Source organism: Carica papaya, chromosome 6, assembly GCF_054855325.1.
Source record: "Carica papaya isolate Zhongbai chromosome 6, ASM5485532v1, whole genome shotgun sequence".
Classification (NCBI taxonomy): Eukaryota; Viridiplantae; Streptophyta; class Magnoliopsida; order Brassicales; family Caricaceae; genus Carica; species Carica papaya.
The window spans coordinates 26,912,636-26,931,496 of record NC_142314.1 but is presented as its reverse complement, the minus strand read 5'-3'; positions in this window follow the sequence as shown (position 1 = coordinate 26,931,496).

The window sequence follows — 18,861 nt, the reverse complement described above, 5'->3', positions numbered from 1 at the left end:
AGAGTATTTCCTAACTACAGCCTCAGTTATAAGGGATTGTTCCACAAAACTACTCTGATTCCATTTATGACATCTTAAATTCTAATTAAGGCATAAGAGTGCTAGATACATAAATAGATTACAAGTGCATAATATGTATGTAGTAGAGGAATTTATTATAAATTCCTTACAAAATATATGAGTTCTCAATTACATATATAACTGAGGCCAAAAGTGCAACAAAATATAAAATATCAAAATAAAAAAGTGCCACTTCTATCATTATGTAGAAAGACTCATCAGAGTGTAGGAAAAGTCATGCACTCAAAAAGGTTTATGGATCCACAGGATCCTCTAAGACTTCAAGGGGTAGGTCAGTGATCGGTTCCTCACTATCTTTCTCATTTGGAAGGGGGCATAGAAAGGGGTGAGTTCCATATACTTAGTACAAAAATAATATTTAAATAATATCATAAGATTTCAAAGGTGATTAAAGGTATCATCATTACTTACTATTAAGAGTCATGTCAGGGTCATTCATTAAATTATGAAAATAATTTATTTTATTAAAGAAATCATTGAACCCATCATATCGTAGTCATATCATATCAATCAAATATATAATGCTGAGAATAAGAGAAAATCAAACAAATAATGATATGTACTATTTTTTGTGTCATTCTTCGTGAAGTCATTCTGACTTCCATCTACTGATAGCACTATGAATTTCTGACTACCCATGTGGAATGACAAATTCATTTCGTTTATAACAGCAATTTGCGGCTCACTAAACCAATAACACATTTATGGCTTGTTAGACCAATAGCACATTTACAGCTTGCTAAACCGACAGCACATTTACTGCTTGCTAAACCATGACTCGATCTATGACCACAGTTGTGCCAACCACAGTGGTCCTACGTGTTAACTATAGCCACTGCCGTACTTTGCCAAAGGCGACCCCTACAATCATATCATGTCACCACTCTCTTTAGATAGCATGTCGTCATCCATAGAGAGCAGTCATTTCACGTCTTTTCAGACTAGATGGGGGGAGGGGGAGAAACAAAAATCCCTTAAAGATAAAAAGCTTAACAAAACACTTTATGAATTATGCATGTAATTGCCAATACATATTCCTCATGTCTATACATCATTTCATGCTTAATCATTTTTCCACCAACAATTGCATCACATATCGATATTTATTTCAAGCATTAAATCATTTAAACTATACATATGAATTAACAAGTTTCATAAACGATCATAAAACAAGCATTAACACGTAAAATTTATTTATTTAGGCATAAAACTAAATCATGAAATCATTAATTTAAACTTCATTAATTTTACTCTAGAAGTACTCCTTATGATGTTTAAAATTAAATACTAAATTTCTTATCAAAATCTCGATATTTTCTACACATTTTCTTCTTCTTCTCCTATCTCTCTCTCTCTCTAGATCACTCCCTCTCTCTCTAGAAAACTCCTTCTCTCTTTAAACTCATGGAGGATAGAAGAATACAATAGAAGTGATGAGAAAATGAAGGGAGGTCCCTATTTATAAAAAATAGAAAGCGTCGAATTTGTGCCAAGTGGCGAAATCTAGTGAGGAGAGAGAAAGTCAATGGGAAAGAAGTGATGTGATGACTGATAGATTTGAGCGACGAATTGACGACACGACATGACGGTGGCACAAAAAATAGAGGCCTACCATCGAAACGACAATGAGACATCGTCCAAGCGTCGACGGCACGCTGTTGAAGCCGACAGTATCTTGCTACACGACTTGAGTGCACGGCGCCCAAGGGGGGGGGCGCACTGCCCGAGACAACCTTTTGTTGCTCTAGTTAGCTGCATGCAGGCCCTATAGCGCACACGACACTGCACGTAGTCCTACAGCGCAGACATGCGGACGGGCGTACAGGGCACACGAAGCTGCACCCATTTGGCGCGATGGGACACATGTGCAAATCGCATCTCACGCCTCGCGTGGATGGGACAAACGCATAGTGCACTGGCCACGCACGCACATACATGAGTGGCATGTGCAATCCGCACAAGTAGGATCCTTCCCGTGGGCATTCCTGCAGATTTTTCTACCTTTTCTCCATTTTTATGAAATTTATTTTAAATAACAAATATAATATAATTATTCTTATGAAAAAATAAAATAATAAATTTTAAGAATTATTTAATTAAATAAAATACAAAAAATGATATTTATCCGAAAAATTAAAATTATAAAATATTAAGTAGTTTAAGTGGCCTTAGGACCTAAATAAATAGAACCACCCAAATAAATAGAGGTTCACATTATAAATTAGGCGCAAAGGTTTTCGAAGTGTTACATTCCCTCCACCTTAGAAAATTTGGTTCCCCAAATTTATGATGAATAGGTATGGGAACTTCTCTCTCATCTCACTCTCCAATTCCCACGTCGCCTGTTCCAAAGTGTGTTGTTGCCACTGTATCTTCACCATGGGGATCCTCTTGTTGTGTAAAACCTTGTTGGTCCAACTAAGGATCTTTGCGGGGAGCTCTTCGTATGTCATATCAGCTTGAATCTACATCTCTTAGTGATGAATTATGTGAGAAGGGTCAAGGTGGTACCTTTGAGTATAGAAATATAGAAAACATCATGTAAACCCGCAAACTCTCGAGGTAGAGCAAGGTGTACGCCACGGGTCCAATACGTTCCACGATTTAAAAAGGTCTCATATAACGAGGGCTCAACTTTCCCTTCTTATTAAATCGCATTTTTCCCTTATAAGGGAAGATCTTAAAGAAGACTTGATCGCTAGCTACAAATTCCAAGGGTCTTCTACAGTTATCGGTGTGTCTTTTATGGCAACTTTGGACGGCGGCTAAATTCCTTCAAATGATAACTTTCTTGATAGTCTCCTAGATGAAATAAGGTCCTAAAGAATACTTGTTCTTGACTTCATTCTAACAAGTGGGAGAACGATAGGGCCTACCGTACATGGCTCCATACGAAGCCATGCCGATACTGGAATGATTACTGTTATTATAAACAAATTCACAAAGGGGAAGAGACTCATACTAGTTATTACCAAAGTTGAGGACGCAAGCACACAACATGTCTTCCAATGTTTGAATAGTGCATTCAGACTGACCATCAGTTTTGGGGATGATAAGTAGTGTTGAAGTACAATCCAGAACCAAGTGCTTCTTGGGAACTATCCCAAAAATGGGAGGTGAAACGATGATCTCGGTCAGACACAATGGATGAGGGGACGGAGTGGAGTCGAACAATTTTATCAACGTACAGGTGGGCTAATCTACTTGTGGAATATGTGGTTTTGACGGATAAAAAATAAGCAGTCTTGATTAACCTGTCAACAATGACTCGTATGGCATTGTGATCGGAACAGATCCTGGGTAGATCGGTGACAAAGTCCATGGTTACATGCTACCACTTTTATTCTGGAATAGAGGGGCCTTGCAATAAACTATCAGGTCTCTGGTGTTCTGCCTTAACTTGTTGGCAAGTAAAACATCGGAAGATATAGTCGACAATGTCCTTCTTCATTTTAGACCACCAATATTGATGTTTCAGGTCCCAGTGCATCTTGGTAGTCCCGGGGTGGATAAACAGTTTAGAGGCATGAGCAGTCTTGAGTACATCAATTCTGATAATGACAAGGACCCAAAATCTACACAATCCATCATTTGTGAGCCTAAAATGAGGAAACTCGTTAGAAGTAAACTTACTCAAATGTTTGGTGATTTTTGGGTATATGGACTAAGCTTCCCAAATCTTCATGAAAAGATCAAACAAAGCTCGGATCTGGGTGAGATAGGCACCATTGCCATAATGGTTGAGACAGAGTGCTAGCATGGCATTAACTAATTTCTAATTGGAGGCCATGGTTTGTGCCAACACTATGATAACCCAACTGCTAATCAAGAAATATGAGTGTCAGATATAGAAACAGAAGAACTAAGGCTAGAAGTGGCCACAATTACAAAATTAAAACATAAAAGAAGGCCATTCTTTTCACTATGCTATTGGACTCATCAAAGTGCGAGAATAGTCATGCACTCAAGTTTTGTGGACCCATGGGATCCTCATATACTTTCAGGTAGTAGATAAGTCGTTCCTCAGTTTTTTCCTCATCTGGGGAACATGAAAAGAGTGAGTTCCATATACTAAGTAAGAAAAATAGTATTTAAATAACATCGTAAAGTTTTAAAGGTGAATTATTCTTAAAAAAAATACTTACCATTTGGCTACTTTGTAGACCTATCTTGCATTATATAAACAATTTTTTATTAAAAAAACAGTACGTTAACATAATCAAAACAGACACACATCAAACCAGATAATAGAAAAAATCAAATAAATAATGAAATGCTCAAATTTTTGTGTCATGCTTCGCGAAGTCGTTATAACTTTCATCTTTAAAGGAAGATACATATTTCCAACTAACCATGTGAAATGACTAGATCAGATACAGATAATGAAAATTTGCTGAGGCACAATTCTGGCCGGCCAAACCATGGTACAATGTAACACCACACCCATCACTGTCTTAAAAGATTTGAAAACCTATTTACTCGGGCCTTTGGCCACATTAAATTTAACTAATTTACCCTACTTAATATTTATCATGATTCGTAAATATGGTTAATTTTTATTTAATTTCTTTTATTAAATTTATTTAATTATATTTAATTTTAAATTTTATTATTTAATTTTACATTTAACTCATTCAAATTATAAAAAATTGAGAGAAATCGAAAAAAAAAGCAAAACAGGATGAAATCCCGCGGGGAAGTAGATTGCCCACGTGGGTGATGGGCATTGTTCATGCATGCCCAGTAGCCGCAGGACATGCGCACAGTGTGCACGTCTCATCAACATGCATGAACACATGGGTGTGCGCGCCATGTGTGCGCAAAGCGCGCACGCATGAGACGTGCTCACAGTGTGCACGTCCCTTTTGTGTGCACGACGTGGGGTTAGGACCTACATGCATCTTGTCACATGCAGCGGGGTCGTCCGTGCGTCACCCTGCATGCGGACAAGTGTCGCACACTGTGCGCGCGTCATCTGCACAGTAGGTTTACGTGGATAGGCCCTGTGTGCCTGGGGCCTGCGCGTGGCTTCCAATGTGCTAGGGCCCTAACGACGCAGCAGGAGGCCTATAGGCCTATAAACTAGCCTGCAGCATGTCGGTCGGAGCATTATCACCTCGGGCGGTGCACCGCCGTCGCATTGGACCATGCACCGCTACCGCCAGTGGATGAGACCCTCCTCCTATGTTTTTTATGCCGAACATCTAGTTTTCCTCTCTTTCCATCAGATTTTGCCACTTGGTGTGAATCTTACGGTTCAAAAATTCTATAAATTGTGCTTCCCCTTCCATTTCTCCCGACACTTCCATTATTGCATTTTTAAGATTTAGAGAGAGAGATATATATATATAGTAGTCTAATGAGAGAAGAAGAGAAAGAAAAGGAGAATGATGAAGGAGAAAATATCAAGGTTTCAGTAAGGGATCTAGTATTTCTTTTGATGTTTTAAGGAGTATTTTTAGATAAAATAATCTAATATGATTATATTTTACCTATTTTGTATACCTCTATGTTCAGATAAATTGAATTATTCTTATTTTCAAGCATGTTATGTAAATTGCAGACTTGATGAATTGCATTCAATAAATATAATATGTAATCGATAAAAATAAAAAGTATAAGAAAAAAGAGAAAAATGGAATGAAGCATGTGTGATTCGAAGTGTATCTGGATTGACATGTATATTGCATCAAGTATCTCATTAGGCTTTTTATCTCTAAGGGGTATCTGTTCCCCTTGCCCTTCAGAGTATCTATTTTCTCCTCCCCTATTTGCTTTGAAAAGACATAAGAGGACCACTCCTAGTGGATGACGGTGTACCCTTTGACGAGAGTGGTATCGCACTATCTGTAGGGGTCACCCGTGGCTAAGTAATGTCATGACTATAGATATCTATTAGGGCCACTATAGTTGATACGGTCGTGGTCGTAGATCGTACCATGGTTTGGCCAGCAGGAAATAGGCTTGAGCAAATTGTCGTATCTGTATTTGATTTGGTCATTCCACTTGGGTAGTTAAGAATCTATATATGCCCTTAGAGATGGAAGTTGTAACAAGTTCGTGAAGCATGACACGAAAATTTGAGCATTTCATGATTTTGAAACCTTACTATGTTAATTTAATATTATTTTTCTTACTGAGCATATAAAACTCACTCTTTCCATGCTCTCCCAGATGAGGAAGAAAGTGAGGAACTGCAAGCTGACCTACCCTTGGAAGTCTATGAGGATCCTGTGGATCCACAAGTTTGAGTGCGTGACTATCCCCGCACTCTAATGAGTCCAATAACATAGTGAAAGGAGTGGCATTTATGTTTTATTTTGTATTTTGCAGCCACTTTTAGCCTCAATATATGTATATATTGGAACTCATATGTATTTGTAAGGGATTTGTAATAATTTTGTTCTACTGCATAAATTTTATTATGGACTCGTTATTTTGTATCTATATCTGACACCCATTTACCTTAATTAGTATTTAAGATGTCACAGATGGTATCAGAGCAGAATTTTGCAGATCAAATCCCTTGCACTAAGGACTTAGGTAGATGAACCCTTTAAAATACCTAGGAAAGAAATAAGTCCTTTTTTCAAGATTAGACCACCAACTCGTGTCTTATTTTTTTATGGGAATGACGCGAGGAAGACCATCCGTAGAGCATATTGAGCGACCTAAAGCCTTGGATCATCATACCAGGGCTGAATTTGCAGAATGTTTTTGAGCCATCCAAGGATTAACTGCAATCGTATGATAAAATTAGGCCAACCTTTGTTCGTCCCCTGCCCCTGAATATTGAAACACAGATCGGTCTATCTCCTATAATATAGTGAAATTCAAGAAACTTAAAACCCTACACTTTAAAGGTGGCCTTGATCCTTTAGTAGTCGAAGCCTGGATCCTACAGATAGAGAAGTTCTTTTTTGTCTTAGACCTAACTGAAGAACAAAGGTTCCCCTTGTAGCATTTATGTTAAATGGTGAAGCAGAACACTGGTGGCGACTTAAGAAAAAAGTCCTGCCCACCCCTACCACTTGGGAAGTTTTCATGGATGCTTTATTTGATAACTTCTTCATTGCCTATGTATAGAAAAAAAAAAGAGGAGAAATTTTAGGATCTTCACCAAGGAAGTCTGTCTGTTGCCCAGTATGCAGCCTGTTTTGTTTAACTATTTAGGTTTGCTTCTTTGATGGTCACCCCCGAAAGCTGAAAAGTTAGAAAGTTTCTCAAGGGCCTTCATGTTGACATTTATGCCCGGGTCGCGATGCTGAGATCTAGCTCGTATGCAAAGGTGCTCGAACATGCCCGGTTGGCCGAAGACCTTATCTCGGTCAAGCACCAATGCACTGCCCGAGTCTGTACCCAACAACACACCTAATAGCTTAGAAAGAGATTGCCTGACCTAGTAAATATCCCTCTAAATAAACGAACTAGAGTTGCCCTTCCTCCTATCTTGCCTTAACCTACAGCTCCACTTTCCCGATCTAACTAACCCTTTCAGCATTGTGGTCGCTCGCATGGTGACCTGCCCTATCGGCATATCAATAACGCCTACTATCAGTGCAGAAGCACCCATCACCTTGTAAAGGATTGCCCCTAATGCCAAAGGATGTAGCCCAACCCATAGCATAAGATCGAATATACCACTTAGATGAATCTGGTGCCCTTCCTACTTCTGTCCTTATCTAGGGTATGCTTTCTATTCGTAACACTTCTGCCAAGTCTTTAATAAAGTCACTCTTTTATTTTCTGTGCATTTGCTTGTAATCTAGAGTTTATACCAGAACTTTTAGGAAAAACACTAGTAGTGGAAACTCCCTCTAAGGGACTACTAGAGGCTAACTGTGTATATAAGGACTGTAGGATAAAAACATTAGGGATAGAGGTATGTGTAAATCTGATACTGTTAGATTTTGTAGGATTTGATGTGATATTAGGAATGGACTAGATGGAAAAGTATAGAAGTATAATAAACTGTGAAAATAAATTGTAACTTTACGATCCCCAAAAAAGGAATAAAAATTATTGTTATAATTTTCCTAACAATTGAATGAACAGAATATGGGTGCTGATCTTGTTGTGTGTTTCATACCAATTGTTTGTAATTTTTCAGATGTCTTTCTCATCGAACTTCCTTGTCTAGCTCCCCCACATGAGGTAGAGTTCTTGATTGAATTGTTGCCTAGAACCTAGCTAATCTTGAAGCCCGCTTATCGCATGAGTTGCACTGAGCTATCAGAGCTAGAACATCAGCTTTCTGACCTTATCACCTATAAATTTATTCGCCCTAGCAATTCTCATTGGGGCGCTCCGGTATTGCTTATGACGAAAAAGGATGGTTCCTCTAACTCTGTCTGGATTACAAGGAACTCAACTGAGTGACTGTTAGAATCAAGTACCCCTTACCCCAGATCGATGACCTCTTCGACCAACTGCAAGGAGTCACGGTCTTTTCTAAGGTCGATCTCAGGACCGATATCACAAGTTGAGAGTTAGAAAAGAAAATATTTCAAAAACTACCTTCCAGTGCAGGTACGGTTTATACGAGTTCAAGGTGATGTCGTTCGGATTGACTAATGCCTCAGTAACCTTCATGGATCTAATGAACCATGTTTTCTAGCACGTACTAGATCAGTACATCATCGTTTTTATTGATGATATTTTAGTATATTCCAAAAGCCTTGAGGAACACACTGTGCATTTGGCTGAAGTGTTAGAGACTCTCTGCTAAAACCAACTGTATGCAAAACTAAGCAAGTGCTCCTTTTGGTTGGATTGAGTTTCTTTTTCGGTCATGTAATCTTAAGTGAAGGAGTTTCTGTAGACTTATCCAAGGTGGAATTGGTGGTCAGCTGGAATCCGTCCACCAACGTGGTCGAAGTACGTAGTTTCCTTGGCTTAGCAGGCTACTATCGACGTTTCATTAATGAATTCACCAAGATTGCTACCCCTATGACTCGACTCACTCGGAAGGGCATACCATTCATTTGGAATTATGAGTGCAGTGAAAGCTTCAAGAATTGAAGCATCGTCTCACCTCTACTCTTGTGTTAATCCTCCATGACAATGTTGGGAGATTTCAAGTTTACTTCGATGCATCTCATATTGGTTTGGGGTGTGTCCTGATGTAATATGACAGAGTAGTCACCTTTGGGTCCTGATAGCTCAAAACTTATGAGCATATTTACCCTCCCCATGACCTGGAGTTTGCAGTCATTATCTTTGCTATAAAGATATGGCAGCATTACCTATATGGTCAAACTTTTGAAATTTACACTGACTATAAGAGTCTCAAGTACATCCTCTCTCAGCGGGAGTTAAACATGAGGTATAGGTGTTGGATGAATCTTCTGAAGGATTATGATTGCTAGATTATTTATCACCCTAGGAGAAGGAATGTAGATGATTTCTATTTTCTGTTGGCAGCTTTTTTTATAGATGAAAGGATTAGGGTTTTCTTTTTGGGATTCTTCCCAATGATTTTGGCACTTAGCTCACTTTCTAAATCATCTTCCACTTGATTTTTGGTTGTCAACATTGGTTGTAGTTTGATTTTCTCTTTTGAATCTTAAGAGCTCGTCTTTTTTTTCAAGTTAGCAATTGTACTTGTTGTAAGCCTTGGCCAAGGCTTACAAATGTGGATTCGACCTGCCTCTTACTGTCTTCATGTTAATTGCACTCAAGGATTAGTTATGCTTCTTTCTTTTGTTGAGATGTAAGCCTTGGTCGAGGCTTACTTGAGTGAATCCGTAAATTGTATTACACTGATGCCTTAGCCTTACCCGAGGCATGAGTGAATGGGAACTAAGGTCTGCTTCTTCGTGATGGGCTTAAGCCTTGGGCAAGGCTTATTCTTGGTTTGACAGCATCTTCACAAATTCTACCCCCTCTTTATGTTGCTTTCCTTGATTTTTCTCCCATTTCTTATGCTACATCGAAATAAATGGAAGAACTCAAATTAGATAGCAATTATTCCAATTAACCACATAAAAATAGACAATGAAGATGATGTTTTTATGCACTATTAGATCTAATCAGAAGGTATATCTACTTATATAACCCCTAATTCTCGGCTACACTTTACTACTGGTCAAGTTTCATCATGCAGCATTGTTGCAAGATTATCGAATGCAATTCAAAATTAAATGTGAATGATGTAATGGAATGAAAGATCAAAAGTTTTCACTCGCACCTTATTAGGTGAGGTATTCATCCTTTGACTTTTTAAAGGTTTTTTTATTGTACTATTGGGCGGTTACTCTACTTTCGTTATGCAAGGATGCAAACAACGTGTCAATTGACTTATGGGGTGCAATTGAGATATTTTTATTTTCTAGTATATATATTTTTGAATAATGGAATAAACACAAAATTACTTGAAACGAACAGATAGTATGGATTCAAGTAATACGCAAACGAATTAGCAATCAAAATAAATTTTGAATGTTAATTTATGAACAAGAATGCTGAAAACAATAAAGATAGTTAGCTTCTAGAAGCCTAAGCTATGATACCAGATGACGTGGGAGTGTATGGAGAGGATCAAATCAACTCCTACAACCCATTTAATGTATGCATTATCAAAACTTAATCATCTAAGGTACCCCTCCGTCTACTTGAATCTACAACACCTAAAGGCATGTAAAACCAAGAACTAGGGAATTAAAGACAAAGAAAGGAAAAATGCCACAGACTTACTGATAAGTTGATCCCTGCTCCTTGGCTTGACAAGATTTCTAAAAGTTCCTAGCCTTTGAAGAACTTAAAAGAGGTAAAGAAATTAGCAAAAAGTTAATTCTTAAAGAAAAGCCAAAACTTTAATTTTGTTTCTCTCAATTGAATTGTGTTTACAAACTATGGGCAAAGACTTTTATATAGGCTTTTCTAGGGATAGTTCTAAATGTTTATAAACATTTGAAAAATAATAAAATAATAATCTATCCTAATTTAAAATTCAAATAAATAATTAAATATTCCGAAGGCATAGAAATTACATCAAAATAAACATAAAGATAATATTAAGAAACGATATAATTTATCCCATGTGATTTCTATGTAAAACATATGGGGAAATTAAAGAGGAGGAGTCTAAGAATAACTCAAGGAGGCGGGTTACAACCAAGCGTGCAGATCACCCGTGGGAAACAAGCGCGTCGCATGTGCAAACTGACCCGGATGGGCCACGCGGGTCATGTGGGACAAGCATGCAGGCTAATATGCTTAGGGCATGCGGGTCGCTGTGTAGGTCAGCCTGTTGGTAGACATGCAGGTTGTGTGTGGGGCTGGGCAGCTTGTGCTGCAGAGCTACCAGCACGAGCAAGGCCTACATGTGCGCTGAGGCGCAGGACACCTGCAACATACTAAGCGTGCATCTGGCATATTGAGCTTGATTGTGCACAAGCTGCCCTATATGCATGCGGGGAACGGGCTAGGCGCCAGCCTATTAGGCATCACGTAGGTAGTGTGCACTTATCACGTGGTCACATGGGTAGCATGAGGTTGTGCGCTTGCGTATGCACACGAGGGGCTTGTGTGCTTATCCACACGTTTGGCATGTTGTGTCATGCAGGAAGTATTCCCCCATTTTCTTTGGCATGTACGGGTGAGCCTTTTTGCACATGGGGATCATTGTACACATGTTGAAGGCATGACACTTGTGTTGCACATGCCTTCGACTGACGCCTTGTGTTGGAATACATCTTTTGGGCCTTTTCTTGGGCTTTATCAGTGATTTCATCACTTACCCATCTTTATACCAATAGGTTGAAAATATCTTGGAATTTTAGTGGCCCGACTTCGTGTAATTGGTATTGAAGGTAACTGTACTTGTTTTTCCATTGGCTCTAGCTCATCGTGGACACTTTAATTCCCCTTTTTATGAGATAGTGTGTCATCTCCCTCTGCTGGGGTGTTTTGTGTATTAGTACTCGCGTCAGTATTGCTTCCTCTTCTTTACCTCTCAGTACTATTATTAAACAAACAAATTATTGATTCAGTTGCTACAGATCATATAATTTAGTACAATTGAGATATTTACTTTGTGTAGACTAGTAGACAACATGTTTCTGACATTACCTAACTCTGAAAAAGTCCCTGTTACCCATGTTGGTGACGTATACATCTCTCCCACCTTTGTTCTTTATAATGTACTCTATACACCAAAATTTTCCCTTAATTTGATATATGTGAGCAAATTGCAAACAGATTCTTCTTATTGTCTAAACTTTTTCTAATAATTACTACTTACTTTAGGATGTTTACACTCAAAAGGGATTAGTTTAGCTCAGGAGAGGCAATGGTTGAATTAACTTGAGGTAAGAAAAATTAAATGCATAAATATTGTAAATGCCATTAATTATTGTTTTTCTGATTGTTTCCTTACAAACTCTATTTTTCCTTGTTGTACCAATGTTGTTGATAATCATAATCTTTGGCACTATCATCTTGTTCACCCTTCTACACTAAGCCTGTCATCAATTCATCAATTGGACAGATTTGTTTCTTCTTATATTGCCTTCATTTATGATGTTTGTCATTTTGCAAAAAAAGAAAAGACTTTTTTTTCCTATATGTCAATCTATTAGTAAACATTCTTTTGATATTATTTACATTGATATTTGGGGTCCTTTATTCATTCCTTCTTTGTATGGTCACCACTATCTTCTTACCATTGTTGATGAAAAGAGTCGATACAAATGGTTGTACCCTAGGAAAGGAAGAGGAAAAGTGAGAACAATTATAATCAATTCTTTTTGCATATGTGGAAACTCAACACAATGCAAAAATAAAGTTTTCGCACTAAAAACGGCCAAGAGTTCAAAATGACATAATTTTTTGCTACCAAAGGAGCTATACACCAGTGTTCTTGCATATACACACCACAACAAAATGGTGTAGTTAAAAGAAAACATCAGCATATCATGAATGTGGAAATATCACTGATGTTTTAAGTTAATCTACTAAGAAATTTTGGGCAAATTATTGGGTTGCATTCAACTTATTTAATCAACTTGTTACCTTTTTTGGTCATCAACAATAAGTTTCCAATTGAATTTTTATTTCATCCTCCTCATAAATATCATCACTTTAAAGTATTTGGATGCTTATGCTATGCATCTAATCCTGGTCCCAAGAAATCTAAACTTGATTATAGATCTTTTAAATGAATGTTTATTGGATATCTTTCTCAAATTAAAGGGTATCAAGTACATGATCTTAAATCCAGCAAGGTATTTATTTCTTAGGATGTCCATTTCTTTGAGAATATTTTTTTTTCTCTTCTCTTGTTGATAAAAAACCAAACAATTTTTTCTTTCCTTGTGTTGATGATTTAATGGCAACATACTGTGATCAATTTTAGAATCTGTAGCATTAAGATAATGCAGTTCCGAGCAACTCTCATCAATAATTCCTTTTAGTAATACTCCTTTATATTCCTCAAATAATTCTTTTATTCCTTCTTATCGTACTTCTAAAATTTTTACCTATAAACACTAGTGAAACCTATGCTTCTCATTCCCATTTTCCTAGTCATACAGAATCTTTACCAGATATGCCTTCCACTTTACAAACCAAAAAGTCTACAAGGTCCACAAGGCAACCATCTCATTTATATGATTAGTACTTATATGGTTTTAAGTCCTGCATTAATTCCATTTATACCTCACATTGCATTTCATATACACTTTCATACAATAATGTTGATGCCATGCATAAGCCCTTCATGTTTTCCATCACACAAGATATTGAACCTAAAATCTATCATCAAGCAATATAATTTTAATGTCAAAGAGATGGAATGTCTAATGACATTAAGGCTCTAAAAGAGAACAAATCCTAGGAATTAGTTAATTTATTTTCCTGTAAAAAACCAATTAATTATAAATGGGTATATAAAGTGAAAAGAAAGGCAGTTCTATTGACAGATATAAGGCCATATTAGTTTCCAAAGGGTATACTCAGTAATCCAAAATTGATTTTTTGGATACTTTTTCCCTTGTTGCTAAGTTAGCAACAATTCGCACTTTGTTAGTAGTTGCTGTAGCAAAAAGATGACACCTGCATCAGCTAGATATTAATAATGTTTTTCTTTATGGTGACACTACCTCCTTGTTTAACGTTGTGACATCCCAAGTATCCAATGGTAGGAGGGAGCTAGATAATAGAAACATATATGAGTGCTAATAACTAAAGTAACATTGAATCGGAATAATAGGAATTCCTTACACAAAATGATTATTCACATTGCACTTGAGGCCAATAGTTAGCTACCAAAATGTGAATATACAAAATAATCATTTAAAATATTTACAAAGAGTCATCAAAGCACAAATTTGGAAAAACACTTATATCTATCCTAAGGATCTGAAAAGGGATCCAAGCAAGCTTCAAGGGGCAATACATCGAGCACATCATTGCTTTCAACATCTGAAGGTATGTATCGGGAGTGAGTTCCATATAAACTCAATAAGAAAAATAGTATTAAGACTACATTATTAAGGTTTGAAAAGTGATTAGTTTTTGAATTAAATTATGAGCTTCATAGTAAAGTTGACTTACCTCGTAAGTTTTCTCGAATGAGCACAATTTAGGTACTTAAAAGAAAACCAACTTTTTAACTTGAAAGAAACAAGTGACCAAGGCATCATAGTGAAGACAGAAATAATATAGAGCACATTATGAATAGAAAAACTACAGCATCAAGACTTATGTAGAAGTATCATCACTACTTATCCTCAACTATATCTGCGTATTTATTAAGTCTTTTACTAACCTTCACGCGAAGCTGTTCTGACACATATTTACTGAGGGTAGAGGGGATTCCCAACTACTGTTATAAATGACCAATATATTTCATTACTCCCCGCTGGGGAACAGTTAAAATCCCAATGAGGGACAACTCCATAACTTTCTAAGGTCAGTTCCATAACTTTCTTAGGTCAATTTCATAACTTTCTGAGATATAATTCTATGACCACAGCTTTACTTAACCACTGTGGCCCTGTATATCTTTTTATGAGTCTATTCTCCTCATAAAGAAACGCCAATCATTCACATGGAGCAGTTTACCAACATTTAATCAAATAATGGAGAAATAGAAACCCCTCATAGATAACAGTCTAACGAATTTCATTCTTTTCTCTTTTACTTTTAACTCACCTTCATGACCATCACCTTTCAGATCTATCACACATTCATGGTTATTTCACAACTAGAGTTTGGGGTACTCACCATCTTTATTCGACCAAAGGCCCATTATATCCAGATTTGACCATCGGGATATTCCTTGTAACTAGAACTTCTTAGAATAACCCTCTTTATCATTACTAAATGTAGGACAAAGGTTGATCCCAAAACTCGTCGTCATATCATTTTATCAAAATAAGTATCAAGCATTCTAAATAAAACACCGAATAAGCAAACATCAAGATTAATCACAAAGTAAACAAGGAGTACATTCTAATGGTTTTCTTTATTTTCATAAATTTAATTTTCTAGAAAAGTGCTTAGAAACATAACTAAAAATACTAAGAATTCCTAGAATTGAGTCGATTTAGCTTTTCAAAAGCGAAGAAAAACTTCTAAAAATTCTTTAAACAAGCTTGTAGATCTCTTACTTTCCTCCTTTATTTCTCCAAAACCCATTCTCTTTCTCTATCTAGTTTTTATGAAGTTTGAAGAAAGGAAAAATGGTGAAGGATGGAAGGAGAGGGGACCTTTTAAAGAAAATCCAAGGACTGGGTTTACGCCGTGTGGTGAAAATCTAGCCAGCCAAGAAAGGGCATGGCTACGGCACCCATGCGGCATAGCCATTTGATGTGACGGCCGATCATGTCGGCTAACAGCAAGCTTGTTGTCAGCGACTGTGCAGTGCATGCCTCACCATGTGTTGTGCACAACATGGGCGCGTATATCATGCACGTAAGCACCCTGTCGCGCACAGGCACCCACGTTGTGCGCCGTCCGAAGCCATACTGTGCACTGCACGCACATACTGTACACAGTGCGTCATATGCTCGTGTCTGCACACTGGCTACTTTCCTGTAGGTGCAGGCTACAAGAATTTTTCCTCTCTCATCTCACCAAATTTCCATTTCTTCTTGAAATTCTTGTTGTAAATTAAATTCTTTGGAAAACATAGAAAAGGAACAAAATCATTAAAAAAATTTGACATTTTGAAAATTTTGAATACTAATGGGACTCAAATAACAGGATTCGTTATCTTGTTTTATCACAAAATTTTGGGGTGTCACAAACGCAATGGGTAACTATAGCAGCCAGAAACCTCCTCGCTTAATTTGTAATGAGAAACTCTATTTATTCGCTCTCTAAAGCTGTTTAAACTCCTTAATATTTTGTATTTTTAAATTTCTAGATGAATATCTTATTTTATATTTTAATTTCATAATTTACTTGGTTAAATAATTCTTGAAATTAATTATTTTATTTTATCGTAAGAAAATTATATTTATTATTTAAAAAGATTTCAAGGGAAAAATAGAGAAAAAGGCAAAAAAATCTCGCGGGAAGGATCCTGCCTGTGTGGGCTCTGCACTTCACTCGTACATACGCGCGCGGCAAACACAAGAATATGGATGTCGATCTTGTTGTATACACTGTTCCTACTATTGTAATTTTCTGAAAATCTTTCCGTAGGATTTACCTGGTCTGCCTCCCCCACAGGAGATAGAGTTTTCTATCAATTTGTTTTCTAAAACCCAACCTATTTCAAAACTTGCCTATTGCATGAGTCGTACTAAGCTCACAAAATTTTAAAACCATCTCTCTAAACTTTTTGGTCAGAAATGCATCCACCCCAATCATTCTCCTTTGGGTGCCTTGGTGTTATTTGTGAAGAAGAAGGATGGCTCCCTAGGATTGTGGATAGATTATAGAGAACTCAACCGTGTAATGGTGAAAAGTAAGTATCCTTTACCTCGTATTGATGATCTCTTCGATTAGTTGCAAGGTGCTACAATTTTCTCAAGAATCGATCTCAGATTAGCGTACTACCAGTTGCAGGTTAAAAAATAAGATATTCCAAAGATAGCCTTTCGATGCCGATAAGGTCAGTACAAGTTCAAGGTTATGCCTTTTGGACTAACTAATGTCCTTGTCATTTTTATGGATCTTATGAACAAGTTTTTTCAGTAAACACTAGATCAATACATCATCATGTTCATTGATGACATCCTAGTTATTCTAAGAGCCATGAAGAACACGCAGTTCACTTGTCTAAGGTATTGAAAACCCTTCACCGAAACCATTTGTATGTTAAGTTTAGCAGGTGCTCTTTTTAGTTGGATCGAGTCTCCTTCCTAGGCCACATAATTTCTGGTGAAGGAGTTTCTGTGGATCCATCAAAAGTTGAAATAGTGATAAACTAGAACCCACCAATAAATGTCGCTGAGGTACGTAGTTTACTTAGTTTGGTAGGTTATTACTGAAGATTTATCGATGGGTTTTCTAAGATTACAGCTCCATTGACCCGTCTCACTAGGAAGGGTGTACCTTATATTTGGGACTATGAATGTGATGAAAGTTTTGCTGAGTTAAAATATCGTCTCACCTCTACTCTAGTCTTGATCTTCCCCAATAATATCAAAAGATTTCATGTTTACTGTGATGCATCTCATGTGGGTTTAGGTTGTGTTTTGATGCAACACGACCGGGTAGTTGCTTATGGATCTAGACAATTGAAGTCCTATGAGCACAACTACCCCACTCATGACCTAGAGTTGACGACCATAGTCTTTTCCTTATAGATATGATGCCATTATTTGTACGGTCAAACATTTGAGATCTATATTGACTACAAAAGTTTGAAGTATATATTTTTGTAGAGGAAATTGAACATGAGATAGAGACGTTGGATGGACCTCAGGTGGTTTGTTGCAAAACCTCCCTATTCCGGAATAGAAGTGGGTGTATGTGACCATGGACTTTGTTACCAATTTACCCAGAACCTGTTTTGGACACAATACAACATGGGTCATCGTTAACTAATTAATTAAGACCGCCCATTTCCTACCAATCAGAACCACAGATTCCACCAACAAATTAGCCTGTTTGTACGTCGAGGAGATCATTCGACTCTATGACATTCCCTCATCCATTGTATCAAATAGAGATCCTTGATTCACCTCCCATTTCTGAGATAGCTTTCAAGAAGCACCTGGTTCGGGATTGTACTTCAGCACTGCTTATCATCCCAAGACTGATGACCAATCTGAACATATTATCCAAACACTCAAAGACATGTTGCGTGTGTGAGTACTTTCCCTTATGTGAATTTGCTGATAATAACAGTTATCATTCCAACATCAGTATGGCTCTATATGAAGCCTTATACGGTAGGCCCTTCCATTCTCCCATTTGTTAGAATGAAGTCGGGAATCAATGTCGTTTAGGACTTGATTACATCCAAGAGACCATTGAAAAGTCATTATCATTCGAAGGAACTTAGCCACTGCCCATAGTAACCAAAAAGCTACACCGACAGCCGTAAAAGACCCCTAGAATTTGTTGTTGGCAATCAAGTCTTCCTTAAGATCTTCCCTTATAAGAGAAAATGAGGTTTTCTAAGAAGGGTAAGTTGAGCCCCCGTTATGTCAGACCATTTCAGATCGTGGAATGTGTTAGACCCGTGGCATACTGTCTTGCTCTACCCCTAGAGTTTGCTGGTCTACATAATGTTTTTATGTCTCCATGCTCAAAAAGTACCACCTTAACCCTTCTCACATCATTTCTCACCAAGAAATGCAAATTCAAGCTGATATGACA